Below are 15,569 nucleotides of genomic sequence, written 5' to 3' on the forward strand. Positions count from 1 at the left end.
GGGCGGAACCGACCTGTTGACACCCCTGCTACTACCCATCAGACTCAGTAAGTTTAGCTTCTTATTCATTCTTTGTCCTTTTGGTGGAATTCAGATTCTTATTCAAATTCCATGAAATCAGAAATCTGTCACCATAATTATAAATTTCATGAAATCAGAAATATACCACCCTAATGCTTAGAAGATTGATTAAATCGTGTTTTTTTTCTTTTTCATTTGTTGAGATTCTTTGCGAAAGTAATGATCTAATATCCATGATTAATGTGAGGCTTATACAAATTTTGACACTTCTTCTTAAAATTGAATTCCATCCCGCAACAAGTGGTATTAGAAATGAGATTTGTAATTCTACCTAGATCCAAGGATGGAGAAAATTCCTCAATCCTATGATATAGAGGGAGAGATTATTGGGTTTCATGTGGATCCCATATTGAATATAAGTACTCTTTCTTTTTTTTTTCTTCATCATATTGAGTTGTAGCCAATGTGAAAGCTCAAGGATTTTGACACCCTCCCCTTAATAGCTAACTTATAATGATGAATTATACCTTAAGGGAGAGAGAGATTCCTTTGTTTTCTTATTAATCAGACTTTTTAGAGAGAGAGAGAGAGAGAGAGAGAGAGAGAGAGAGAGAGAGGGGAGTCAATCTTCAATGGAGTCAATGGGCTAAGCTTAATTAATGGGAAAGGCATCGAATCATAGAAAACATTGGAAGGCATTTCTTTTTCCAAGTCTTTGGAGCTCTCTCTCTCTCTCTTTTTTCTTGTAGACATCAAACAAGTGGTTGGTATAGTATCCAAAAGAATAAAGTAATAACCATAGTGGCAATATTATATGTGTTGCTTTGGCAAATGGGTTTTGGGTTTTCGATTGCTTCCAAATGCTGCTGTTGGGTGTTGGGGTATCAACCCATTTCTCCTCGGCCTTTGCTGTCCAGGATCTTGAAGCCATTGCCTCCCCAATAATTAACAAACAAAACTGCACAAACTATGAAACAACAAAAGAGCTTTAGCTTTACAGCCTTTTACTTCAACTGCTACGTACTCTTCTCCATCTATAACTCACATACCCATGCATATGTAACCTAATAACCCCCCAAACTCCATTAATAAACACACTCTCACCACTTTTAGAATCAGATTTCTTAGTTCTTAATTTCTTCCAACCCTGCACATATCTTTATTCTAACTTAATTTATTAAAACCCTAACAGTTGACACCCACTGTCATATGCCCATTTTTTTTCTTCTTGGGTTTGGGAAGGGGAAACAATTAGAACTATTGATCACATGAGTTCTTCATAGATTTCACATATGAGGAATCTACAACCCCAAGCATCTCCCTCAATAAAATGAGAAAGATTTTATATAGAAAAATTATCTTTTTATAGCACATAATAACTATCATGTTTAAGAGTAGCTTTCAAAAGAAAAATCCAATGTAATGGTGGCACTTACCTTTGATATACCCCACCCCTTCTAATGGGTCGGATCCGTCGTTGATAACATCTTTGTCATGTTTCTGACGTTAATTTAGGCCGCATCAATGAATCCATGAACTTAATCGCGTGATTCCAAATTGTATTAAAACAAAAAATTACCCCAAAAAAATTAGTCTTGAATATAATAATTTCCCTCCTCTTAATTTCATTTTGTCCCTTTGCAAGTCAAGTACCATGCCATACTCCTCAATTATCAACATAGACTTAAAAGGAAAGGAAAAATGAGATAATTAAGTATAACTAGTGCACAATGTTGAGACCAAATAAGATAGTAAAGCATGAATGCTTGTATTGTAAGTTGTCCCATTTTAAACTTAAAACAGCTATTTAATTACACAATTTGCAAGCTTAGGCACTTCAATTCGAAATGTCCAAGCATAAGAAAAGGCTAAGAGGAGGCCAAGAGAGACATCATACTTGTCTCTTTGCAACCACTTGTATAGTTCCTTTCTTGCCAAACATGTCTTCTAAACTTATATAGGTTGTAATAAACTATCAGATTACTATGTGCTTGAGTGGAATCTCTCTTGCACAAAAAAACAAGTGAAAAGGAAAGACTGGCTGAAAAGTGTAGAGTCCCCATGGATTTATAATCTTATAAAAGGACAAGCTATTATTTAATGAAGCATCTGAATTCTTTCTTCACACTTCTTCTTTCTGTGATCTTGTGACCTTGTCATGGTTGATGTAGATAAAACATACTATATATGACTATTTTTTTTTCCACTCATATTTCATTGTCTTCAAGTATTTTTCTAAGGGATGGCATGTGTGATGCACCAATGAAATAGCATGTTTCATTGTACAAACTTCAAAACCTAAAAAGAAAAATTCTATACTATTATTTCATGGCATGTCAATATCAAAACCATAAATCACACTAAGAATTGTAAACCTGAAAAAAAGGAAAAATGACACTAGCAATCAATGAGACATATAAGGGATGCATCACGCATTATAAGAAAAAAATATAGAAATAATTCAAAAGGTATAAGAGAGATAAGATAAACCCTCCCCCTAGAGCCCAATGAGCCAACACCAAAGAAAAAGAGACCATGAATTAAATTGGTCTTGTGTGAAGGGTGAATCTGTCTAAACCAGATGATGGATTGGTAATGTACCCTTTAATTAAATTTGAAATAATTACAAGTTTCATATTAACCATATGGCATCATGTATTTTCATGTACCTAAAATTGGCTTGATCACCAATTTTGAAAGCTTTATAGGAATTCTTACCTTCACTAGTCCTGATGGAGAAATGCATAGATTCCTTTGACTAGTTTGATGAAGCATGAAATAAAAGTAATAGGACAAAATGAAAAGATTAGAGATGAAGTCATTCAATATTTGATGATAATAATAATAATAATAATAAGAAGAAGAAGAAGAAGAAGAAGAAGAAGACATCAAGGATTAGAGATTTCACTTAAAGCCTTCTAAGAACTCATTAATTGTTAGAAAATGGTATCCGTATAAGACCATTGTATAGATGGCAGTATTTCAATAATGTAGCAGAAGAACCTTTGATGCAGTGACATTGAAGCAAGCAAACCAAGAAGAAGAAGAAGAAGAAGAAGAAGAAGAAGAAGAAGAAGACATCAAGGATTAGAGATTTCACTTAAAGCCTTCTAAGAACTCATTAATTGTTAGAAAATGGTATCCGTATAAGACCATTGTATAGATGGCAGTATATGCAGTGACATTGAAGCAAGCAAACCAAGGTGGGTTGAGTCGTATCAGAAGACACTCTCCTTAAGGTCTGAAACACCCCCTATATCAGTACAAATGGGGATTCCTGCATTTTACCTTTAAGATAAAACAACCCTGTGATCTTTGTACAACCCTGTGATCTCTATCTGTTTGTACACCGATTTTATGCAATGGTTAAACAGAGAACAGAGAAGGAGAGGAGAAAACAGAGAGGAAAATGCCAAAAACGTATATACTATTCCCAAAAGAATACAGAGTATTAACCATCGAATTGTATATACTATTCTCAACAGAAGACACTCTCCCTTGTCATGTGTGTGTGTGGTGTAAAAAAATAAGAATCCTTTGACCCACACCCGTACCTGACCTCAGCTCAATGCATAATTCAAAAGCACCCCAAGAACCCCCCCCCCACACACACACATACATGATAAGGGAGAGTACCTTTCCAAAGGGCTTGCACCCTTAAGTAACAAATCTATATATATACCCACACTTCCACTCCTCTACTTCAAATGTGGGACTAAACAACTTGTCCTAAAAGACAAGTCTTTGGTTTTGCTTTTGTGTTTTTCGAATTTTCCATTCAAAAACTTTCCTCCAACACTTTTGAGCTTATTACCTAAGAGTGAAAGTGAAAGTAAAAGTAAAAAAGTAAAACAAGGGGATATGTCACAATTTTGAAACTTTATAATATAAAATAAATACTTATATTAATACAACATTAATTGTGATGATTTGTGGTCTTCTCTTGAAATTATTTTTGGGTAGAATTCACTTGGAACCAAAGCCGAACCCTTGATGTTGAGATGATGATTTAATATTCAAACAATTTGAAGGAGAGAAGAAAAAGATTAGAAATTACATACTTAGGAAGCCTTGATTTTTTCCCCAAGAAGATTGCAAAACCCTTGTTATCGAGATGATGATTTAATAATCAAATTGAAGAAGAGAAGAAGAAAAAGTTTTAAAGTTGCATATAAGGAAGCCTTTACCAATTATTTCTTGAGTTAGTATCTACAATGCACGGTGCTTCTTAGTAGTGAAAAATACACCAATTTGGTTTATAATGCTACCCCATTCATAGAATATGTGTCATAATATTGCAAGTTAAGAGAATTCCTCATAAACAATCACCACACAAATGAAAGTGATAAGAATCTTTTAGGCGTCACTATGCCCATGGATTACCTCATGTATTGCCATATAGCAAATAGTGAAGTGTTATGCTTCACTTGACAAAGTGTCAGAAAAGAAAACCCTTGTATAAAAAATGGGTGAGAAAAAAATAAAAATAAAAATAAAAATCTACACTACATGATTAAATAACACAACTTAGGTAAGCATTCACTATTCACAATGAACAGTATAGGTTTTTTTTTTTTTTGGGTAGAACACTATAGTTTGATGTTGAGATCTTATGATTAGTACTTCCCCTTGGGGGTGCATTCTTGCTGGTTTGGGTGCATTCAATAAAATAGCTCGTTGGTTTGTGGTTGTCAATTACCTATCCACATTTTTAATGTCATGGGAATTTCAAGACAATAATTCCCATGACATTATAACAATATATAATTTTCAAGGAACCAATTTGGTTTCACAATACTGTATTTAAGTTAAATAAATAATCAGTTCATTATTACTCTCTCTCTCTCTCTCTCTCTCTCTCTCTCTCTTATGAATAGTACTATTAGTATATAATATTATCTTACATACTTTTTTGTATTTTTATTTTATTTTTTTTATATTCACATACTTAAGATAATTTTGCATATTTGAATATATATTTTTTGGTAGAAGCGTATTTGAATATATACTATATAATATTAGTTGTTTATATAGTTATAGGAGTTATACCACCTACTCCTAGTTCTATCCCAAGGACAAGAAAGGCAAGAATGCAATATAAGATTATTTTTTTTTCTTAATTTTTTTTTTCGACTTTGGTGTATTTAGTTATGTATTAGTTGAACAGACAAACACACAATTATAGGTTTCACTTTCTTGCATGGTCCATAGAAAAAGCTTTTTGTACGGCTTTGATATTTGCCACATGCAAATAAGGACAAACCCTTATTTTATAGAGAAGTAGGCCCAATGTCCCTCTATAGAGACTTGATATCTACCGCACGCAAGGTTAAATAAAGTTCTTATAAATAGTTGAAATAAATTATATGAATAAAAAGATAAAAAGAAATGACAATATAAGGTGACAATTGATTCTAAAATTTAAAAAAAAAAAAAATGATAAAATCAAGTGTTCCATATTAATCCAACAGTTTGAATTACAATGTCATTATTTCATATGGCACGACCACCACTTTTGAAATGGCTTAACAATTAGATAGTTTTAGGATTTTCTTGATAAGTTTCCTAAAAACAATCTCAATTGTAAAATTTTTCATATATATTTTTTTGGGAAATTATCCAGTACCACCCTTAAATTTGAAAATAACTTGGCGTAACCCTAATTTACAACACCGTTAACTGAAAGTGAGAAATGTTCATTTTACCTTATACTTAAACTCTAAAAAGAACCCATTTTCTTCCAAACCATTACATGCTCTCTCTCAGCTGCGACCTTAGGTGGGAGAGTAAACCGTTAGCAGCAGAAGGCCAGGTTGCAGGAAAGTTCTTGCAACTCGAATAGTAGCAAAATTTTTTCGGGAGAGTGACGGTTCCCTCTTAGGCGATGAGTTTCTAACGAGCAAAGCTATGAGATCTTCTACCGGCTTCGATGATGGAGCTGCAAGAGGATTCTCCCTTGATCTCCTTAGGTTCATCACAACGGCCATTCTTTCCCAATAATCTAACACCCAATTGGCATCCTTGTTCATTTTTCCCGATGGAATCGAATGGGAAGGGGGTCTTCACAGACATTTGAACAGAAGTTATTTTATGAGTTGGGAAATCAAAAAGCAGCATTTGCAAGAAGTCAAGCAAGTGCCCACTGAAGAAACCCAAGAATTTGGAAGCAAAGAAGCTAAGGACCGATCCACATAGTAGAAGAAGCGATAACCAAAGATCCAGAAAAGCTTTGAAGAGCTCACAAAACGTCCATGAATGAATCATCTGGGAAGGCATTCGTATAACCAATAGTAGTATCCCTTTCTACAGATTTGGCCAAAAAGAGGGGAACAAATCAACTTCCAGCAACAGGCAACGGGAACCACAGGCGGTTCTTCTCGAAAGCAGTTGATACCATTGAGTAATCTCGTGGCCACCAGTAACTTTCATTTTGACCACCGGAAACTTTCATTCTTGAGAAAAGAGAAAATCACCGGTGAATCCAGAATTGAAGCGGTTGTCAATTTAGGGATTGTCATACTCCAATCTCTGCTTTACTAATTGGGGACGAAGGGCGTTATAGTAACTTAACAATACCCATAAGGGTAGATTGGCCATTTAGCAAAAAAAAATGCCTGATGACATCATCACTTAACGCCTTAAACATAACGGAACGGGTTTTGTAGATATAATTTTGAAAAAGTGAGGTGTCTACTAGACATTATTTTCATTTTTAGGGGTTACGCCAAGTTATTTTCAAAATTTAGAGGTGGTACTGGATAATTTCCCTATTTTTTTTTTCTTAAATGATTCTTATTATTTCATGTTGAATCCACATAATAGACCGCCGAAAGCTCGAAAAGCTTGAAACTCAAATCATTGTTAACCCTTAAGTTGGCTCTTGATGCACTGGAAAAGCAAAAACCATTTGAGCACTCAAAATGCTAAGTGAGCTACCTAATTATTAGTTGGGCTCCAAGATCTTTGTGAGCACTAAAGTACAGGCCAAATGTTTCATTATAACAACTATTTGGATCCATTGTTAAACTTGAGTTTGATCAAAAAGCTTCTAATCTAATCAAGTATCATGTATCATTATCAATATGGGTTCCACCAGAGAAGTCACTTATTATGAACAGAAGAGACTAGACTCTCCCTGGTCCCTTCCTTGTCTGTTTGATGAATCATTTGATGAGAAAGCCAAAAGAATGGTGGACCTTCTGTTAATTATTGTCTCCATTTTTATTCTTTGCTCAGGAGGAAAGGTTGAACCAGAAATGAAAACTGAAATCAACTTCACAAACCTACAACCATTTTACCTTTACATCTAGAGAGTGACAAGTTGGTCCTTTCTTACAGGATTGAAGATAACCTCAAACTAGCAACAAATCAATGACCAGATTCTCATAAACCCAAGCCAACCAGTATTCAAATTTCCAACTACCTCTGAAGAGCATTGAAGAAAGGTCCTTTTACTCATATTCTAAGGAAATGGTGGACGTATACTGTTATTTGCTGTCCTACATAATTTGTGACGTCTTATAGTTGTTTTTGTCGCATGCTGACCGTAAGATTTTGGATTTACATTTGGCTAACGATGGTTTGAAAAAGCCATCTAAGGATCGGTGATATCTATCCAAAGTATTGGTGTGCACCATCTTAGTAGTCTCGTAATTTTTCAATGTTTTATTTTACCACTTGTCCAACTCTATTTATGTGAAAACTTTGATCACAAGCAGGTGACTTTCTTGTCTACTTGGCTGTGGCAAAACTAGGTTAGGATTATTCATAATTTTTTATTTTTTCAGCTACTTATAATTATTTAACTAGAAACTCATGGTGGGTATAGTGCATTTGGGTCATTAAAATTTTAAACTACCATAGTCGAAAAAATACCATTACACAGCTTGGCCCTAGACAAGGGAAGCCTCCCTCCATGATCCACATAGTCCTCCCATCTATTTCTACGCTTCTATTGTTTTCAGCCATCAATGTATTGGCAATATTCATGGCCAAAGGATTTTCACAACCTGCCTCTTAGTCGATTTTATTTGGATTGAAACTTTATAAGTGGGTAAGAGATCTTGTCGCTTGCCTGTATGTCAACAAAATTTAAATCCCATCTTACATACCATATGGCACAGATTTGCCTTCCAATCAATTCTGTATTGGGTTTGTTTTTTCAGAAAAAAATGGGAGAAAACCTTTTTTTCTTCTTATAGGTTGAACTGTGAGTGATGAATTATCTAAATAAAAGTGAGGCATACAATCAGATGATGAGACACCTACCTAGCCAGTGTCCCCATTCCTAAATGTGCCAAGCTATAACTTCCAGTGCAATGAATCTGTGGCATCCACTTTTGCTCTACTTTCTTTTATTTTTAATCTTTCCAAAGGAAGGAAAATATTGTCCTAGTAAGTGGCCCTGCAAATTCCATCAAAATCAAAGAGGACACAGAGAAGGGGAGGTCTCAGATCAATGACATTTTGCTCTGTACAAAACCCAGCTACTTAGTTTTTGCCAAACTTTTTTTTACTTCTACTGCCCCTCAAGGGAAATTTTTATTGCTAGAAAGTAATTCATCAGACATCACCCATCATAACTTCAGTACTTAAACCTTTAAAAGAGTTCCAATTGGGGAGGGAAAAGCAGAGAAAGAAGCTGTGGTTTGTTGGAAATTTTTGGTAGATATTGTAAAAGGGTGTGTTAATTGGTCGGTTTGGTCTGATTTTGATAGGATTGAGCTGGTTTTAAGTTGGAACTATGTCAAATTAAAGCCAAACCATTAATTTAAAGTTTGATTTTGATTTTGATCCGATTCGATTCAGATTTTTATCGGAGCAGGAGAAGAAGACAAGTGGAGAAAATAGGTGGACATAAATGAAACAGAGCTACCCACTTGATCAAGTTTTACTTTTCATTTTGAATTACTGTGAGATTTCATTGGTCAAGTTAGGCAACTGAGATTTCACTCTAATGAAGTGATTTAGCTTTGAAACTGTTACTGTGAAGTGAAATTTGATAATTAATCTCCTTAGGCTTTGGAAGCCTAGGGTGATGTTCCATCCATAATCCCTGCAATGGATCCAACTCATTTCGATTGACCTGCCCAACTTAAATTTAAATTTAAAGAAACGTAACAAAGAGAAAAAGAAAAGAGATACAATGAAGATGGGCTAAAAGGTAGTGTCGGAAGGCACCATAATGACCAATCTCGTCATGGTGCACTAATTTAAGTGACACTCTTTAGGGGGTTGTGGCCCAAAACAAAACAGTTGGACCCATTGCCTCATGTGTGATATGAGAGAGAGAGAGAGAGAGAGAGAGAGAGAGAGAATCTATGGCAATCCTGCTTCTCTCTATTAGTATTCTTACTGTCTATTATATTATAATATTTATCTCACCTTCATTAATGTCATCGATAAGGAAATTCTTCTTTCATTACTTGAGCTTGGTTCTAAGGTTGAATGTATCATAAGGCAACCAAAGGGATAGCTGATTGGTAAGCAACAAACTTGGTTCGAGCCATAAATTCAGACGTCTAAAGTTTGACTTCCACTAGGTACATCATGGACCACTCACACAGGGGTTATTGCTTTCAGTGAAAATTGAATAATTTTCATTCAACCCTGATATGATCCGATCCATGTGATTGTAAGATCAGTATGAACCCACGGTTCGACCTGAATATCCGTCATTAGCAAAAAAAAAGAATGCATCATAAGGCTGATATTTTCATTATTAAGAATACCCTTTATTATAGAAAATGGATAGGAATTGTGGAATGCTCTTATTTGATTATTTATAAATGTATTATTATTTGGGATTTTATGGACTTCAGTGTAGCAGAACATACACAAGAAGCATCGCTTTGGAGCTTTCACAAAAGAACTGCTCCGGGCAATGGAAATGGGATTTGTAGAGCGCGACATATGAACTGTTGTTGGAGATATGGCTAGCTCGATGAGGAAAGCAAGAAAATAGGAAAAAAACCAAATTTTCATAATGCAATCTAAATCTAAAATCTAGTCCAACAGTACATACCAAACACAGCCTAAAACTCAAAATGCATTTATCTTATGTGGTTGTGGTTCAGAATCTCAACTGCCCATGGAATTCCAACTCGTTGAGGTGGAGATTCCATTCCATTGGTTGGCATTAATCCTTGTAATAATTGATTTTTCCCACCCACCAAGACATCAAGAAAGCCTTTGGTACCTGGGTAAAGGGCCTAAAGGCTAACATTCCCTCTCCCTCTCCATCATTAATGCTTCCCACCCATGAAGAATTGAAGATATCGACAAAAGTTCATGATTTTTATGATATGAAGAAGACAGACACCTGCATTTGCATAAATAAAAGCTTCATTTCATCATTCATTTGTGCGTTTCTGCCATGGAATTCCACTAAAAACTATAAATAGCTTTACCACAGATTCAGGAGATGACAACTTTTATTTGATGTTTGGTAAGATTCCCTTTTTCTCTTCTTTTCTTCTCTCTGGTGGGAGTCAAGGGAGAGATGAATGAATCAACGAACAAATGAAACCATCTCTTTGGCTGTTCTCCCCCTAACCACCCTTCAACCATTATCATTTCACTGCATATAAATTCTTGCTTCACTCTCTGCTTTTAGGCTTATCTGTAAAGCATCATTTATAAAGCTGATGCATGAGGGGCCTAACCATGGTTTCAGGAATCGGCCGAGGCCAATCAATGCATCTTTAGGGTTCAGAATCGGCTGCACCCAATCCAGATCATGACTCCAAGTTTAATAACCTTCGGCCTAACCCTTCTAACTTTGAAGCAATCCTAAAATTCTTACCATATCGAGAGGAAAAAAAAACTTAAAAAATGAAACCAATTGTGAAGGGGGATGGGACCAAAAGAAACAAATAACAGCAGAATGATACACTTCATTCACTACTACCAGTAGCCATTAAGAACTCGCCCTCACATACTAACTTCCTCCAACATATCCTTTCCCTTCCATTTTAGCTATTCCAAAGCGCGTTTGTAGCTTAACAATAGTCATTAACATGACCAAGATGTCACCTGCAATCATTGGCTTCTGAAACCTTCCTATGTCAATTCCTGCCAAGAAATTTTCACGAAAGCCACCCACTTCAAGTTGCAGCATCACCGATCCTCCAACCCGGGCCATTTCCTGGATCAAATAACCACAAACAGAATAACTTTCCAGGAGTATAAATACAAGCCCAAAAAGTTCATGAAGCAACCCTTCTGCTGTTGGGGGCCAGGGTGACAAAATATAAAGTTGAGCATAAGATGCAATTTAAGCAATATTGAGGGTGAGATGCATCTATAAATAAGAATCAGAAGAAGCTGACAGTTCGGGTGCAAAGGAGCTGGGAATCCTTTGATGACTAAACTTTTATTTTTGGGACCTGCTCCTTTACCCTCTAGCCTACATATTCTGCTTCACTACAATTCCAACTATGCAGATGGTTTGGAAAGTCCTTGTAAGGCATTTCACAGAAAATTCTTACTGGCATAGCGATTCTATTTGGACCTATTGAGAGAGAACTTCATATCACCAATAGTTGTTGAATTATAGCTCATTCTGGCGGGATCATAGACAACTTGACAGATGGGAAAGCTTTAGCTAGACAAAAGAGAGGTGGTATAGCCTTGTAGCAAAGAATGAATCTTTCAAGAATAAGTTGCTCTCTATCATATGAAATAAATAAGGGATGAAGAGTTCAAAATCCTAACAAACATTGTATTAATCCTTTTGAAGATTGCAAGTACATTTGGGATATTCAGGTTCTCATCATTCAAGAGTTCTTTCAAATTTTATCTGAAAAATGGCATCCATAAGTAATTGTAAGGAAAATCTTTCCAACCTTTCAACTTTAGCAACAACTTCACAAAGTCCTAACTCATTGCTTGGGTTTTAATCTAATGAAGAGGGCCATGGACGCTTGCTCATGTCATTAGGCCAACCCCATTTCGGTGAGATAATGCTGAGTTGTTGTATTAGGCTCATAAAGGCCATTCCTCTCAATCCATTGCTTGGTCAGCTGGAGGCATAGGTCAATGAATGATGAGGCAGATCTTCTGGCTAGGGAAGGGGCTCACAGGTCAGACTTCGGGGTTGTATCAGGCAAATGCTCTGCCTACAAATGAGAACTAATTCAAAAGCAAGTCCAATCAGCCAGAGATTAGAGGAGGTGGGACTTCGGTGTTGCAGGTTACAAAAAACTAACTCAAAAACAGAGCATCCACAGAAGATTTTCCCCCTCTTTTTCTTCTTCATTGCTCTGATATCATGTAGAAAAATCAAACAAACCAGAATCTATGAAGAAGAAGATTAAGAGAAAGAAGGGAGAAGAGAAGAAAAAGAAAACAGAGAGAGAGCTCGATGGAGAAAGGAGGGAAGGAAACTAAAGCAACAACAAGATACTGAATTGTTCCGATCGTGGTAATTAAGAAACACATTTAAGAGTCAAATTACAACTTAAACTAAATAACAATATAACTGAACTCAAACATCAATCTGACTCTGAGCTCGGATTGGAATTTTGATTCAATTGAGGAGTAGGTCTATTTATTTCTGGTTCTTGGACCAGTAGTTCTAGGGGTTGACTCGGCTCTCTTATCTCAAATACAAATAAAAAAGCTCATTGGTGGCCAAGCATGAGGGGATGCCAGACAGTTGGTAATTTCTCCTCCGACCAGGATTAAAGATCCCATTGAAGCGGCTAATCCATGCATATTGTCCCCCTCATGGAAAGAAGAAAGGACTACAAGGGTGTTATTGATAAATTTCAGTCTGACATTAATTTACCAGTACTTGATTGGACTCTATTCTTGTAAGAAATGCAACAAGGCTGATAGAACTTCTTGTCTTCTAATAAATTCTACTCTGTGATGCAGGCTGTCCAGCTCAACTAGGCCTGATTAGGCCTTATTTTGAGCTCATATTGGGTTGTACAGGCCATGGCTATCTATTTCAGGGGTTGGTTTGACCAGTTTTATAAGCCCAAATATGAGGGTCCAAGGCATGCACGAGATTAGATGCATGTTTCTAATTTCTATTTGTTATTTTCTTCGAAGAGTTTGGCTAGGTTTGCTTGCTACTTTGCGTCATAGTTGTCACAGCGCTTAGGAGAACCAAGGTGGTTGAGGGGGGAAATTTTTAAGGCGAACTCTGCAAGGTGCCTAGGTGCCAGGATGCCCAGGCGTTGCCTACCTAGGCGACACCTTGACAACTATGCTTTTGAGTTTTTTCAATTTTTGAAAGAGCATTTGAATTTGGCTTAGAAACTCTAGAAAGTTTTTATTTTCAGATTCCCAGGTTCCAAAGTTCTAGGAATTTGGGAAGTTTCTATTTTTGGGTGTGTCAGAAAATTAGAAAGATTTTTTTTGGAGCAAATGAGAGTTCTAGAGTTTAGAATTTGAGTCAATAATATGAACCATTCAATCTCAAGGACTTGGTGATTTTGAAATTAATGAAATTTGGGTACTGGTTGTCTGTTTAGCTAATGGTGAAGCAAAGCATTGCCGGTGCTTTCTCCCTCACCTTCAACTTGGTTTCCCCTTTATATTTTTTTCAGACCGAACTCATTATCGATTCGGCTTTGGTTTGGGTATTTAGAAACCAGTAATATAACCCTACACACATTCATATTTAATACATTTTTTCTTTTATATATGAAAGCTAAGACTGAACCAATAATACTGTTAAAGAAAATGATAAGAGGCTGAAACCGATTGCCAATAACTATTGGATTCACTTGAAGTTTAACCCTTAGCAGTCTGGTCTTGGTCTGATCCAATATATGTAAAAATAAATAAATAAATAATAATAATAATAAAAATTCGGACTGAACTGACTGTTTGACACCCTTACATCTCAGTTTGCATTCCAAATTGTGATATCATTCCCCTCATGTTCCATCTGAAAAATCTCAGTTTAACACCCTTCTACACCTCCTGCAACACCCTGCCCCCTGTTCTATCTGAGATCCCCAACTTAGCCAATTGAACCACTCACTCTTATCGGTTTTTCATCATACTTTAGGGTTTAGTTTGTCAGATCAGAAGGGCAACGACTTGAGTTTCAACCCATTCTAACCTCTGGTTTCAACCAATTTGATTTACTCCAATTTAGATCTTTAGTCCCTTACAAATTTAACCCTAAATGAAAAGTTAGTTTAGGGTTTCCTAGTCTGCAACAGATATATAATCCCCATTTAATGGGTGTGATCAACTAGAAGCTCTTTCTGCTTTCTTCTTAAGCTCAGTAAATCATCTACAGGGCACCCTGCAGACAAATAACTCATGATATGAAGTAGAGAGGATATAGTACAGTTTCAGAAAATTAATAGTCTTCCCTTTAATTGCCAATCAAAAAAGGGGGGGGGGGAATGAAAACCCAATCTATTCACTTTATGGTTTACAATAGTAATCTCTCAACAACTATAATAACAATACAAATTGATATCAAAAAGGCTCCAACTCCCAGACAGATGAAATCAGCGATGTTATCTACAGTAGATCACTATAATGCATACCTCAAAGTCAATCGAATCGGATTCTGCAACAACTACATATCCAATTTCGAAATCTTCCAGCACGAAGCAACTTTAAGAAAATGATAGATGTCGAACAAAATATATGCAAATTAACTATCCATGAAATATAAGAAACATGAAATCCAAGCCATATCAAGGCCAACTGCAATAGAACTTCAGAAAGCACCTTAAAAGTACTGTACATCCATTATTTAAAAGCTTATAACTGTTAGATACTGCCATCCATATGATAGACCAACATGCTTCACCATAAGGTTGAAGTCAAGATTTAATAAAACAAAAATGAAATACTTCTAAGTTGAATAAAGAAAATGCAGGTAAATACATTACATTCAGGGGGAAAATAATAAATAATTCATCCAAAAAATCAATAACTAAATTAGGAATGAGAAATACCTCAACCATAAGAACGCCAGGCATAATTGGTCTCTCTGGGAAATGTCCAGTAAAGAAATTATCATTTATCGTCACGTTCTTAATGTCGACATCCGAGACTTTAGAGTGTATTCGATCACTCTATCCACCAGAAATGGAAACCTGAAGCACAACTCAAGAAAAACCAAAGACTTTAGAAACGTAAAAGGAAATTTTAGTAGAAAAAAAAAAAGGATTTGATGGAGGATATCCTGCCACAAACTCATGAATCCAGGAAATTCAAAAATACAAACACTCGACTTGCATAACCAGAAGAACAATAAAAAATTGCAGTGAATGAGTGAAGACACAAATTTGATAGAGGAACATACTCTTTTCGATTGGGAGAACCAAAGAGTCTGCATTTTCTGCCCCGTTTGTAGAGTAACGAGTGATGAAGTTATTCCCGTCCTTGGATTCAAGAGATGAACCACGAGATCTAGGGTTGTCAACACAGATTCGAGGCAAGGAATTTGTTCTTTGAGAGAAAGCAGGTGGTGAAGCTAAGAAGTTATGGTTGAGGATCCTCCGAGATAGAGTGGAACGAGACGTTAGCGGAGATGAGAACGAATTGGAGAAGGTAGTAGCTTCCAT

At 36.0% G+C, this 15,569-nt stretch overlaps 1 pseudogene; it reads right to left on the minus strand.

Moving 5' to 3' along the window:
• Nucleotides 1-10,770: 10,770 nt before the first annotated feature.
• LOC122057301 lies at nucleotides 10,771-15,569 on the minus strand (annotated as a pseudogene).

Source organism: Macadamia integrifolia, chromosome 2 (assembly GCF_013358625.1).
Source record: "Macadamia integrifolia cultivar HAES 741 chromosome 2, SCU_Mint_v3, whole genome shotgun sequence".
NCBI lineage: Eukaryota > Viridiplantae > Streptophyta > Magnoliopsida > Proteales > Proteaceae > Macadamia > Macadamia integrifolia.